Here is a 14458-nt window from a genome sequence, read left to right on the forward strand (position 1 = left end):
CATCCACTTTTTGTAGAAGAACTCTTTATAGTCAGCATGCCTTTGAACAGAGAAAGCTAATCTGAAATAAAACAAACCTAATTCTAGCACCTGACGTGATCCAGGCCGTAGTGTTAACACTGAACTTTACACACAAGGAGAAACTGCGGTCTCCCTGAGAGACAAAGAGTCCACAGCAAATGTCAGAGGTCGTAGGTTACAAATTGCCCCAATTATAATCATTTTGAACATCCCTTGACAGTATTCCAACACCCTTGTGTCTAGATCTGTAGCTTGTGGGATCACTCGTCCGGCCTGCTGAAGTTGTGGAGTTCAAGGTAAAATCTGTAAGTGCTGATCATCGTTTGGGAATAACCAGGAAGCCATGGTGCCAATCAATAACAAAACAGACACAATGAATAAATTTATAAGCTTTTCAGAAAATGAATCAGCTATGAATAAATTTTAAGTCTTGAAATGAAAAATGGCAAATTTTCAAAATACCTAAGCAAAAGGTACTCTTCATCACAAATTGGACACGAGTAGTGAAGCAATATTCAAGGTGTTCTGAGTTCTGATTCAAGCAAAGTTCATCTTCAGCAGAGTCATGTTCATCTAGATTTTAGTAACAGACAGCACTTCATTGACATGGTTGGTACGTGAGATACCAGAGTACAGGCATATATATGTTGGTAATGTCGGTATCATACATACATGAGGTGGCAAACATTGCTTCAAGTGGGTTTGTTTGTCTGTTTGTTTGTTTGTTTGTTTGTTGCTTAATGCCACACTCAGCAATACTCCAGTTATATGACAGTGGTCTGTAAATAATCCAGTGATTGACATCATGAGCATCTATCACTGCTTTTGGGATACAATGACATGCATCAACCAAGTCAGCAAGCCTGACCACCCGATCCCATTAATCACCACTTCTGAGAAGCATGGGTTGCTGAAGACCAGCTCTAACCCGGATCTTCACAGGTTTCCAGTGAATGTGTGAGTTGGATTTAACACTGCCTTGAGCAGCATATCATGTACTGATCACTGCATGCTGGCTTAACATGGCTTAACATGGTCAGACATCCCAAAGTGATGCAGGTCCCCGGTGTTTGCCACACAAGGTATGGTACTGACAAATCAAGGATCATCACAATGGCCACTGTGGTATTCAAATCCACAATCATTAGATTCTTGAACAAATAACTATGAGACACAACTCGCAGCAAATGCGGTGTCTTAGACCATCTGTAGATAGGGGACCACCTCTTTAACTGACCATACAACACATATGCAGGTTACCCAATCAATAGTTGAGTCTCCAAAACTTGATGCATATTGAAAAGAAGAGTTCAAGGAAAACACGAACTCACAGCCATCCAATTACCTATGTCTTGTTGCTATCCTTACATATCAGGTCTGTACCTCAATGCTTACTCATCCCTCCCTAATGAGTGAGTGAGTTGGGTTTAACGCCGCTTTTAACAGTATTCCAGTCAGCTTAATGTGGGAGGAAAGCTAGAGGTGAAGCAGGTCTTAGACGTTTACCACTTCGGTGAAACCCACAAGCACAGGTATGGTGCTGAAAAACCTAGAAACATAATCAGGCAAACCGGGATTCGAACCAACAATCATAGGTTTCTGGATTGCCCAAGGGACGCAACTCTCCACAGTGAATTGTGGCGGCTGAGACAACTAGGCCACCCGTGCCCAACCTCCCCAGCTCATCCAGCCATAATGACAATACATAGCTACTGTTCATCCTCATAAAGTATCTCCCAAATAAATCCATGTCATCCTTGCTTCATACAAATGTAATAAAATCACAAGGAATGATAGTATTACTCTCATTGCACCTGATTACAGAAAAATAACTCATTGTAGTGTGAACAGAAACCTTTGACTTCTTATCTTCAAAGAATATATATCACATACATTATTAATATTATTTCCCAATCTATTCTATAATGTCTCCTGGTCACATTACTTCATGACATATGGTCAGAAACTATGGAAGAATTGTGTAGAAACTGTCAGATGAGAAGGTATGTATAAAATAAAGCCATGAAAAACCATCAATATTTATTAAGCTCATGCATAACTTCAACCCTGTCAACACCTTGAGATAGTCATTTCCTGAACTACACACTAGCTTGTCTACACTCAAGCCTGTGCTGATGGAATAGACAAGAATAGAAAAGCAGGCCAAACATATGTACCTACAATCTGAACACACTGCAAAAGCTTGTGAAAAATAAACCTCTGATGCCACCTCTGGCAGCCATTTTGAAAACCTTATCCTGTTTGCTAACCCTACAATATGTAAATATTCTTGAATACATACAAATCGTCACAAAGGATTCCACTGTAAATAAATTCTTCTAACATAAATCACACATCATGAGAAAATGTTCATCCCAACAGTATATTTTTCAACTTCACAAATCACTGTCTGCAATTAAATGATTTGCAGACTGAATCATTTCCTTTCAATTTGTGAAGGCATATTGTTCCACAGGACTTTTGTGAACTTCATCTGGGTAACGTTAATATCATTTGACTGTACAAATATTCTAACGGTTAACAAAATTGTTGATGTCAAAGCCTAAATCAATGTCTTCTGATGAAGTATTGTTTGAGAGGATAATTTTCTTTTGAAATTGTGAAAATAATTTCCCAGTTAGAAAACTCTTAACTTAAACTAAACGGGAATGACTTTTGGAATACACAATGTATTTAGTAAAAATCAATAAGAGTTGTATGGTTAAGTGGATCTTCATGAAAATGTCATGGAATAACGTCCTCATTATACAAATCTAACTAACCTTCCACAATACCTATTCTTAGAGATAATACACCAAAATTATACATCAGTTCTTCAGAAAAGAGAATACAACAATGTTTCAACCAAAATAAACTGTTACAATGATATTTATTTCAGGTTCTCTCGTTGATTTCATCTACACACACAGCTGAGCAGGATGCTTATTTACTGTTCAAAAGTTGAGCCATTGTTCTACATTTCAAATTAATTTCACATTAAAACTTAACAAAGGAAGAGAAACTCAAAGAAAATTTCTACACATCACTCTTATCAAATATACTCATATCTAATCTACTCTTTCTAAACCCTTATAGCGAAACAAGTGGACCAGAAGTCTAAAGAAACCTCGGATTGATTAGGTTTCTAGGTTTGTCAACACCTACCTGTGTTCGTGATGTTCACCAAAGAGGTAAATGTCTAAGACCTACATCACTTCGGGCTTTCCTCCCACATCAAGCTGACATCTAACTGTTATTATAAGTTACTTCATAAAAATAATAATCTACAATGATAATATCCTTTTGGCACGTGGAGTGACTTGTTTCAGTCTTTCTAAAGTCTTGATGAGTTTATCACTCTTCTAACATGAGTGAGTGAGTGAGTGAGTGAGTGAGTGAGTGATGTCACATTTATCAGTATTCCAGTCATATCACGGTAAGTGAGTGAGTGAGTTGGGATTTATGTCACATTTATCAGCATTCCAGTTATATCACGGTGAGTGAGTGAGTGAGTGAGTGAGTGAGTGAGTGAGTCGGGATTTATGTCACATTTATCAGCATTCCAGTTATATCACGGTGAGTGAGTGAGTAAATTTATCAGCATTTAAGATTATATCACAGCATGTAAGCTAAATGTGGGAGGAAAACCCAGAGTGATGCAGGTCTCAGATGCCTACCCATTTGATGAAACCAACAGCATGGATATATATATGATGCTGACAAATCCAGAAACATAATCGGGACAAACCAGAATTGAAATCCACAATCATAGGATTCTGGTGTGCCCAAGGTATGCAACTCTGCACAATGAATTGTGGAGGCTTAGATGACTGGGCCACCTCTGCCCCCTGTACAAAAGAAAGAATGTTAAGAAACAATTGATAGCGTGGATTTCAGGGAGACACAGGATTTTATATTTTTACTTCAGAGATGAAGATGATGGATCATTGATTATGTTTCTTCATCGAACAGAACTTACAACAAGCTCTTATCATAGACTTCACACAAGTTGCCCAAGGCTATTTTTCTCTTGTAACACATGGAACCTCATAATGCACAAGCTCCCTACTAGTACCACCTGTTGTAAAGTACACCGATAAGATAAGCTGAGTGGATAATGTTCAACTTGTGTTCAACTTGGACAACACGTTATCTCCATCACAGTCTACTAAATTTACACAGACTTCATTACCGAGCCGTGTCGTTAATGCACTGGGGATTACTACACATGCATACTGTCGGGCACGACTGGAGGGTCGGGGATTGGCTCACACTAACACTTCACCACCAGGCCCTGATCTACAGAATATACTGTTTCCAAACACATCTCCCAATATTAAGGGCTCTGATCACATATAAACCCTGTCTTATATTTTTAGGTAAAGCTGGACGAAAAATAAAAATAAAATATACAAGATGTTGCCAGAGATTATTGGAACAAAATAATGTTGCAAGGTTGTTTTGAGGCTAAGGTTTTAAGAAAAATACAAACAAAAAGATATATAAAAAGGCATATTTCAATAACTAAATCTATTTTGGATTAATTAAATTTTAACTTATGCCAGATTTGATCATTCTTAACAGTTGGTAGATATTAAATTATTAAATTGGAATGGCCTTTTTTGATGTTTTCTCGAAAAACAATAAAACCCATTTCAGGACTTGGTTCTAAAGCCTTTAAAACTGTTAAGCGAAGCATCAGAATACATGATGAAAGAAACTGTGTCAGTGAACATCATGAATAAATCAAATATTCAACATAAAAAAGAAATAGGTGAACATCCAAGGAATATGGACGAGATAATTTGGTTGGCATTCCTCATGATGTGAGAATTACAGCTTCCTGCACAATGTGGAGCTGTGGCAGTGAGAGTCTGATCCTTATCACACAAGACAAACAGAGCAAGGTGGCAACTAGCCCCTTATCTCTGCTACATGCTTGGTCTTCCACAACCAGGGAGCCAGGGACTGATCACCAGACAGATTTTCTACTTCCCGTCCCAGGTTTATAGGTACAGGGGGTGGGGAGGCAGGGACAGGGGCCGGAAAGGCAGGGACATGGGGTGGGGGTCAGGGACAATTGGGGTGGAGAGACTGTAAGGGACATGGGGTGGAAAGACAGGGACATGAGGTGGGGAGACAGGGACATGGGGTGGAAAGACAGGGACATTGGGTGGGGAGACAGGGACATGGGGGTGGTGAGACAGGGACATCGGGTTTGGAGACAGGGATATTGGGGTGGTGAGACAGGGACATGGGGTGGTGAGACAGGGACATGGGATGGGGAGACAGGGACATGGCATGGTGAGACAGGGACATGGGGTGGTGAGACAGGGACATGGGGTGGTGAGACAGGGACATGGGATGGGGAGACAGGGACATGGCGTGGTGAGACAGGGACATGGGGTGGTGATACAGGGACATAGGGTGTGGAGACAGGGACATGGGGTGGTGAGACAGGGACATGGGGGTGGTGAGACAGGGACATGGGGTGGGGAGACAGGGACATGGGGGTGGGGAGACAGGGACATGGGGTGGGGAGACAGGGACATGGGGGTGGTGAGACAGGGACATGGGGTGGGGAGACAGGGACATGGGGGTGGGGAGACAGGGACATGGGGGTGGTGAGACAGGGACATGAGGTGGGGAGACAGGGACATGAGGTGGGGAGACAGGGACATGGGCGTGGTGAGACAGGGACATAGGATGGGGAGACAGGGACATGGGGGTGGTGAGACAGGGACATGAGGTGGGGAGACAGGGACATGGGGTGGGGAGACAGGGACATGGGGGTGGTGAGACAGGGACATGGGGTGGGGAGACAGGGACATGAGGTGGGGAGACAGGGACATGGGGTGGGGAGACAGGGACATGGGGTGGTGAGACAGGGACATGAGGTGGGGAGACAGGGACATGAGGTGGGGAGACAGGGACATGGGGGTGGTGAGACAGGGACATGGGGTGGGGAGACAGGGACATGGGGGTGGTGAGACAGGGACATGGGGTGGGGAGACAGGGACATGAGGTGGGGAGACAGGGACATGGGCGTGGTGAGACAGGGACATAGGATGGGGAGACAGGGACATGGGGGTGGTGAGACAGGGACATGAGGTGGGGAGACAGGGACATGGGGTGGGGAGACAGGGACATGAGGTGGGGAGACAGGGACATGGGGGTGGTGAGACAGGGACATGGGGGTGGGGAGACAGGGACATGGGGGTGGGGAGACAGGGACATGAGGTGGGGAGACAGGGACATGAGGTGGGGAGACAGGGACATGGGGGTGGTGAGACAGGGACATGGGGGTGGGGAGACAGGGACATGAGGTGGTGAGACAGGGACATGGGGTGGTGAGACAGGGACATGGGATGGGGAGACAGGGACATGGGGTGGTGAGACAGGGACATGGGGGTGGGGAGACAGGGACATGGGGTGGTGAGACAGGGTCATGGGGTGGTGAGACAGGGACATGAGGTGGGGAGACAGGGACATGGGGTGGTGAGACAGGGTCATGGGGTGGTGAGACAGGGACATGGGGGTGGGGAGACAGGGACATGGGGGTGGGGAGACAGGGACATGAGGTGGGGAGACAGGGACATGAGGTGGGGAGACAGGGTCATGGGGTGGTGAGACAGGGACATGGGGGTGGTGAGACAGGGACATGAGGTGGGGAGACAGGGACATGAGGTGGGGAGACAGGGACATGGGGGTGGGGAGACAGGGACATGGGGGTGGTGAGACAGGGACATGGGGGTGGTGAGACAGGGACATGAGGTGGGGAGACAGGGACATGAGGTGGGGAGACAGGGACATGGGGTGGTGAGACAGGGACATGGGGTGGGGAGACAGGGTCATGGGGTGGGGAGACAGGGACATGAGGTGGGGAGACAGGGACATGAGGTGGGGAGACAGGGACATGGGGTGGTGAGACAGGGACATGGGGTGGTGAGACAGGGACATGGGGTGGTGAGACAGGGACATGGGGTGGTGAGACAGGGACATGGGGTGGTGAGACAGGGACATGGGGTGGTGAGACAGGGACATGGGGTGGGGAGACAGGGACATGAGGTGGTGAGACAGGGACATGGGGTGGTGAGACAGGGACATGGGGTGGTGAGACAGGGACATGGGGTGGTGAGACAGGGACATGGGGTGGTGAGACAGGGACATGGGGGTGGGGAGACAGGGACATGGGGTGGTGAGACAGGGACATGAGGTGGGGAGACAGGGACATGGGGTGGTGAGACAGGGACATGGGGGTGGGGAGACAGGGACATGGGGTGGTGAGACAGGGACATGGGGGTGGGGAGACAGGGACATGGGGTGGTGAGACAGGGACATGAGGTGGGGAGACAGGGACATGGGGTGGTGAGACAGGGACATGGGGTGGTGAGACAGGGACATGGGGTGGTGAGACAGGGACATGGGGGTGGGGAGACAGGGACATGAGGTGGGGAGACAGGGACATGAGGTGGGGAGACAGGGACATGGGGTGGTGAGACAGGGTCATGGGGTGGTGAGACAGGGACATGGGGGTGGGGAGACAGGGACATGGGGTGGTGAGACAGTGACATGGGGGTGGTGAGACAGGGTCATGAGGTGGTGAGACAGGGACATGGGGGTGGTGAGACAGGGTCATGGGGTGGGGAGACAGGGACATGGGGGTGGGGAGACAGGGACATGGGGTGGTGAGACAGTGACATGGGGGTGGGGAGACAGGGACATGAGGTGGGGAGACAGGGACATGGGGTGGTGAGACAGGGTCATGGGGTGGTGAGACAGGGACATGGGGGTGGGGAGACAGGGACATGGGGTGGTGAGACAGTGACATGGGGGTGGTGAGACAGGGACATGGGGGGTGGTGAGACAGGGTCATGGGGTGGTGAGACAGTGACATGGGGGTGGGGAGACAGGGACATAGGGTGGTGAGACAGTGACATGGGGGTGGTGAGACAGGGACATGGGGGGTGGTGAGACAGGGACATGGGGTGGTGAGACAGTGACATGGGGGTGGGGAGACAGGGACATAGGGTGGTGAGACAGGGTCATGAGGTGGGGAGACAGGGACATGGGGGGGTGGTGAGACAGGGACATGGGGTGGTGAGACAGTGACATGGGGGTGGGGAGACAGGGACATAGGGTGGGGAGACAGGGACATGGGGGTGGTGAGACAGGGACATGGGGGGTGGTGAGACAGGGACATGGGGTGGTGAGACAGTGACATGGGGTGGGGAGACAGGGACATAGGGTGGTGAGACAGGGTCATGAGGTGGGGAGACAGGGACATGGGGGTGGTGAGACAGGGTCATGGGGGTGGTGAGACAGGGACATGGGGTGGGGAGACAGGGACATGGGGGTGGGGAGACAGGGACATGGGGTGGGGAGACAGGGATATTGGGGTGGGGAGACAGGGACATGGGGTGGGGAGACAGGGACATGGGGTGGGGAGACAGGGACATGGGGTGGGGAGACAAGGACATGGGGTGGGGAGACAGGGACATGGGGTTGGGGAGACAGGGACATGGGGTGGGAAGACAGGGACATGGGGTCGGGAGACAGGGGGTGGGGAGACAGGGACATGGGGTGGTGAGACAGGGTCATGGGGTGGAGAGACAGAGTTTGGATTCATAGGGTTGAGGGGGACCAGGCCTGGGTAGAGAGAATCAGTACACTCATGTCACATGCCATGTCCCAGGCAGTTCTGGAATGCTAACTCTGCACAAACTCCCAGTATGTTATGTCTCCTGTCATGAAATGCTTGCCTGTGGAATGTTTTTACTCCGCTTTCTCTGACATGATCTCATGGTGACAACTACATGAAACAGTCTAACCCAAGTCCCAGTCACATCCCAGGGTATCAGATATCTTCTGGAAACTTTTATACAGTGTATTTGTGCAAATTCGGCAAACTTATTATCCAGACCTTGGACATGAAGAGGTGAGGTGAAATGGGGTTTAACTTTGCGTCCAAGATTATTGCACTTATATAGCGACGTGCATGTACGTGTGTGTGTTCATGGTGTTTGTGTGGCTGCTTGTACTAGTCCGGACTGATGCCGATTTATAGTGCTAGATCACTGAGATACCATGCCGCAGTTTTACATGAATACCCCACTCAGACACAGTATACTGACTCCAAGCCGACCATTCCTTGTTTTAGCCCCTTAATGCCGAGTGCCAGACAGGGTAACAACAAGTATCATCTTTTAACATCTTTTGGTATGACGCGGCCGGGGATCGAACCCCAGACCTTCCGCCCTGTGGGCGGACGCTCTACCACTAGACCACAGAGGCAGTCTGGACATGAAGAGGGAGATGAGACACGATATGTTGTGACTTACAGAGACAGCTTATGACAGTCGTAAACATGCCCTGTGTCTGGAAACTGGGATAACCCATGTCAACCTGAAATCTTCAGTAAAATAGCAAGAAATGTATCAAAGAAATATGATGGGGGCTACAAATGAGTAGGTGACTGAGTATGGTGTTACGCCACTTTTAGCAATATTCCAGCAATATCACGATGGGGAACACCAAAATGGCCTTCACACATTGTTCCCATGTGGGGAATCGAACCTGGACCTTTGGTGTGACGAGAGAACACTTTAACCACCAGGCTACCCCACCGCCCAGCTACAAGTGATACAACTATGGCACAACAATATTCATGAAATACACAACATTCCATGCATTAACATGTTACAAGGTGGTGGTCTTTCAAGGATCTTGTTTCTTGAAACAACCATTTTCAAGAGCATTTACCATGGATACTGAAAGTTATCATCATGCGTACATGCTGTCATTTGAAAACCTAAAGCTGTCTTCTATAATGTTAAAAGACACAGCTGTCAGCTTGATGTTTTCATGAGAAACTGGTGAATGTGTCAGATTCCGCAGGTGCCATGCCACTTACAACAACACCTGTCATAATGAAAACATTTGAACACATTCATGGCTTTAAAAAACTAACTTCATGCTCTATTTAAGTACAAGTCAAATAAAACCTTTCACTGAAAACTTGACTTCAATATTTTTTTTGCATTTAGGCCACACTTTTTTTTCACTTGTGTTACATATCTGAAGACGGTAATTTTGTTTCAATGGGGGAAAAAAATGAAAATTTGCTCTTTTTTTATCCCACAGATAAGCTGATAGCATAATGTACCAAAATATATTTTCTAAACAAGGACCCACTGAGGGTGACTTTGGATTCGGAAAAGCCATTTTTCTTTACCTCAGGTGTCCTCAGATGTGTTTTTAATCCTTCCCTTTCACTTAACGAGCACTCATTGACCTGGGCTAACTTGTACAAGCTGATGATTGAACCTGTCCTAATATTAGATCCCTACCTGTAGATTATCATGATTATAGAGCTGCTTAGCTGACCCACATGAGACACTCAGTATAAAAATACCAATACCTATCTGTTGGATATGTACTTCAATATAATAGGTTATTCTCTGATAAGCGATCTCATGATCTTAGATCATGTTGAAGTCAATCATGTGTTTTACATCCCTGTTCATTTGGAGCCAAATCAATGTTTAGTGTTGTTTAGTATATCACCTGTAGTGTATGGAGTTCTCCAACAACATAGTTTAGTCAGTCTGTGTTTGGTGTAGTGGATGAACGCTGGTATATTTTGTGTTCAGTGCAGAATATCACCTTTCGATGGCCAAAGCATTGATTGTTAATAAGTTGATAATTCACTTACTGGTTAGGCCAAAACTGGCAAAAAGGCAGCCTGCCACCTGTAAACAGTTCAGGCCTGCTTGAACTTTTTTTGCTGTGTTCTATAAAATTAAAAGCTGTAGGATGTTGAAACTGTGCCTGGACCATCCTCCGACAGCTTCTCCCAATGCTGCTCAAACCATTTCTTTTCGAAGTTGTTTGGTTTTCATGTCAACCATATGCAAATACCTACCAGAACTATTTCATTGGTCTCCAATGACTTCAAGATAATTTGATGATTTTGTTTGTTTGTTTGTTGTTTAACGCCGCACTCAGCAATATTCCAGCTACAGGTATATGACGGCAGTCTGTAAATAATGAAGTCTGGACCAGACAATCCAGTGGTTGAAGTTAATGACAGATCATGGTCAGTCAGGTGAGCCCAGAACTTGGAAGAAAAGCAAATAAATTAATTATTGTGGCCTAAGCATGCTAGGAGTGAATATCATTTTAATCCAGGAAGCAGGGATGGAAAGTTCCTAATTAACATATCCTGGCCTAATGGCAACTGTACAGGATATATGATCACCATATTGATACAGCCTTTAGTTACTGGCAATACTTGCTTCATACCACAATGGGTGAGGATGCAAGAAGGAAATCCTGCATCAGAAATTAATGAACAGGGCATGTGTTCAGTGTGATAAGCTCTGAGGAACAAGTGCATAAACCGTGGTAAAAAATCAGAACCACTGTCTGTGTGTACCGCTTGAGTTGGCTTTCATAAGGGTTGAAACTAGAATCAACCATGGACGACAAACTTCCTGAACTTAACATTTCTTAACATGTCAAGGCAGAATTTATTGGATCATAAAAGATTTATAACAAACACATAATCTGTGACACTATTTATGCAAAATTTATCACAGGTGTATCATGTCTAATTTATGAATTCTTCAGCAGGTGATTTTTCCATTATTTTTGTAATGATCTAGGAAGTTTATTTGCTAAATATTTTCCTATTTTTTTCAGGATGTAGACAACATTTTCCTTCATGGCGCATAAACTGATAATAAATTTGGAAAGATAAACGATGCATTAAGTATCACTGTCAGAAATCTCTCCATATCTACTGACAGGCTACATCATCATCATTATCACTAGGGGCATCAACATCAAGACTGGAGTAGATGAATACTTGGGAGAAACATCCCACTCATTCACACTCACCTTTACAGGCAAACACTTCATAAAAGCGCACTAATGCTAAGAGCCTTAAAAGGGCACTGATCTAAAGCAATTCCCCGGGACTGGGTGTTGCCTTTGTTATTGTTTTTTCCCAGTGAGTACCCGGATGTATAGCAGAAATCTAGACTAGTTCGCGGCCTCTGCTGCGCCATTCGTAAGCGCATTAGTCACTTTTAAGGGTAGTAATAAGGGCGTATCGTCACATTGATCAACAAAATGAAATACAGTTTTCGAGATAATAAGGAAATGTAGGTATCTTTGTGGGTAGCATCGGTAAAGGTGACGAAGTTTTGATAAGTCACTAGCTTGGTAATTTTGCGATTTTCGTTTACACTATTTTGACTTGCAACACAAAGTACATATTTCACCTGGGCATTGCTTTTTTTATAGTGTGTATATTTTTTTACTGTCAAAATCTGTAACATATTTTACAAAGTGACTTAAAAACATTTCCATCTGTATTATTATGATAGCGAATTCCAAACATTTTGATGTTTAATGTCATCTCCAAGAGACTGAAAATGTTAAGTTGAAAAGTACATTTCTATGTTGTTTGGCTTCTTATCCTACATAATAATCTGTTGTGATGTTTTTAGGCCCTTTTGATCGTCTTAATCAATTTCAGTCAATCTGGACAGATTTTTCAGTCAAAATGACTGAAATATTTACACATTTTATAAATTGCCTGAGAGAATCACATTTTACAAATTGACGGTAATATATACACGCTTACAAAGGAAAAGACTTGTGAAAACAACGTCTATCGCGCATTGAAGAATTTCCCAACCAAGACGTAGAGGAACAAGAACGAATCGGTTCAATGCTACAGCAAATGAAGGAAAACAAAATGCAAATACAATAATTACAACCTACTAAATATATGTGTATAATTTTAGGCAGCTTCCTTGTTCGAGGAATGTATCCGTGAATATCCACACAAAGGAACAATATCCCACTCGTCTGCAGCTGTACAAAGAAACTTATTCGATGTCACGTGTGTCTGTAACAATCAAGATATATATCGTTTCGGGATATTATAACCCGTGTTCATTTCTCAACTGATCACTTAGATTGTTTCAGTTGTTTCACATAGGTGTCAAGCCTCAAGGGTCGGCTGAGAAAGCCCACTTGACAACTATTTTCATAACGTCCACGGTTCCTAAAAAAATCCATTGAGTGATAGATAACAATGAGCAATCAATCAACGTATTATCAGTTAACCCTTTGAACAAAGTATGTTGTTTTTACATCAGCACTTCACGCCATGATATGAGTGTATTCCTTTAGTTTTAGTAAACCTAGACATGTAAACACTCACTTTTGACATATCCACTGTGCAGTGATTAATCAATCAACGTATTTCCTGTTATTCCTTTGATGACTAGGAACGATCTGTTGATTTACAAAAAAAAGTAAATCAACTGATCATTCACCTCTTGCTGGGCTGCCACGTGCATATTACACAACACAAATTTCACCTCACTTCAAACCTGGATTTAGATTGAATAATTACCCCAGACACAATAAATGCCAAATGGGAACCTTTGTCAGGTAATCTAAGTGGTGCTGCCACTTATTGTACCTGTAATAAATTCATTAACTGAGCATCAAGTGAATGATGACAAATTCACAAGTGTAGGGTTATACGAGAAAACGTGGATGACATCAAGGGAGTAGTAATCGTATTATCGACGCAATCTGAAATCCGAAAAATGCTTTCACTGCATGGATACTTTTTTTTTTATTAAACTATAACCGTCTGGGGTATTTCCAAATGACGACATCCGATGAGCTCCACCGTTCTTTTAATCTGTTTGTTTAGGCTGAAGAAATTAATTAACATGCGCCCTTTGTCAAAATCTTTATAGATCACAGTTAACCAATCAGTGTTCAAAAAAGCGTAAAACAATTATTGCCTCCAGCCTCTAAAGTTTATTTAGCTGTCCTTGCAGACGGTAGCCCAGTCTCTGGTCACGCTCAGTTGCGTTGCGTATCATCCGGGTACTCACGGGGGAAAAACAATAACAAAGGCAACAACCAGTCCGGGGAAATGCGTTAGATCAGTGCCCCTTTAACAGAGCCACAGACTAATGTGACTGGGGGATCAAGGGACCCTATTTTACCTGTACAATTTAGGGGCCGGGTATCAAGAAATATACAGCCCATATTGCTAACAAACTGAAGGCGTTTTCAAGGGACCAAGGTCCCCTGAGATCTAAAGCACTGATATATACTACTCAAAAGAAGCTAAAGAACACCCAATATATATAGTCATATGAAAGAATTTGATGTTCTTATCTTCTTTTGTGTAGTATACCATAAGTTGTAGCAGTACCACAAGGGGTACATGTGGTTTTATGCGTTTGGTTTTATACCATGAGCCAGAAGCAAGTTGTACAAACGCTAACAAGGGAAGCATAACACCACATCTACCTCTCGTCCTGCTGCTTCAACAAATTTATCTTACTGACCTGTTTCAATCTGCTGTTGTAATAGAAATTCAACAATTTGAAAATTG

The 14458-nt window shown here is 44.5% G+C and overlaps 1 protein-coding gene across 1 annotated transcript in view; it reads right to left on the bottom strand.

Annotated features, from left to right (window-relative positions):
• The window catches only part of LOC124149217 (microtubule-associated protein futsch-like), a 52824-nt gene that overhangs the window by 31330 nt on the left and 7036 nt on the right, over positions 1-14458 (bottom strand). The window lies entirely within an intron of this gene.

The sequence above is a fragment of the Haliotis rufescens genome, unplaced genomic scaffold (genome assembly GCF_023055435.1).
Source record: "Haliotis rufescens isolate VD_foot unplaced genomic scaffold, xgHalRufe1.0.p SCAF_4, whole genome shotgun sequence".
NCBI lineage: Eukaryota > Metazoa > Mollusca > Gastropoda > Lepetellida > Haliotidae > Haliotis > Haliotis rufescens.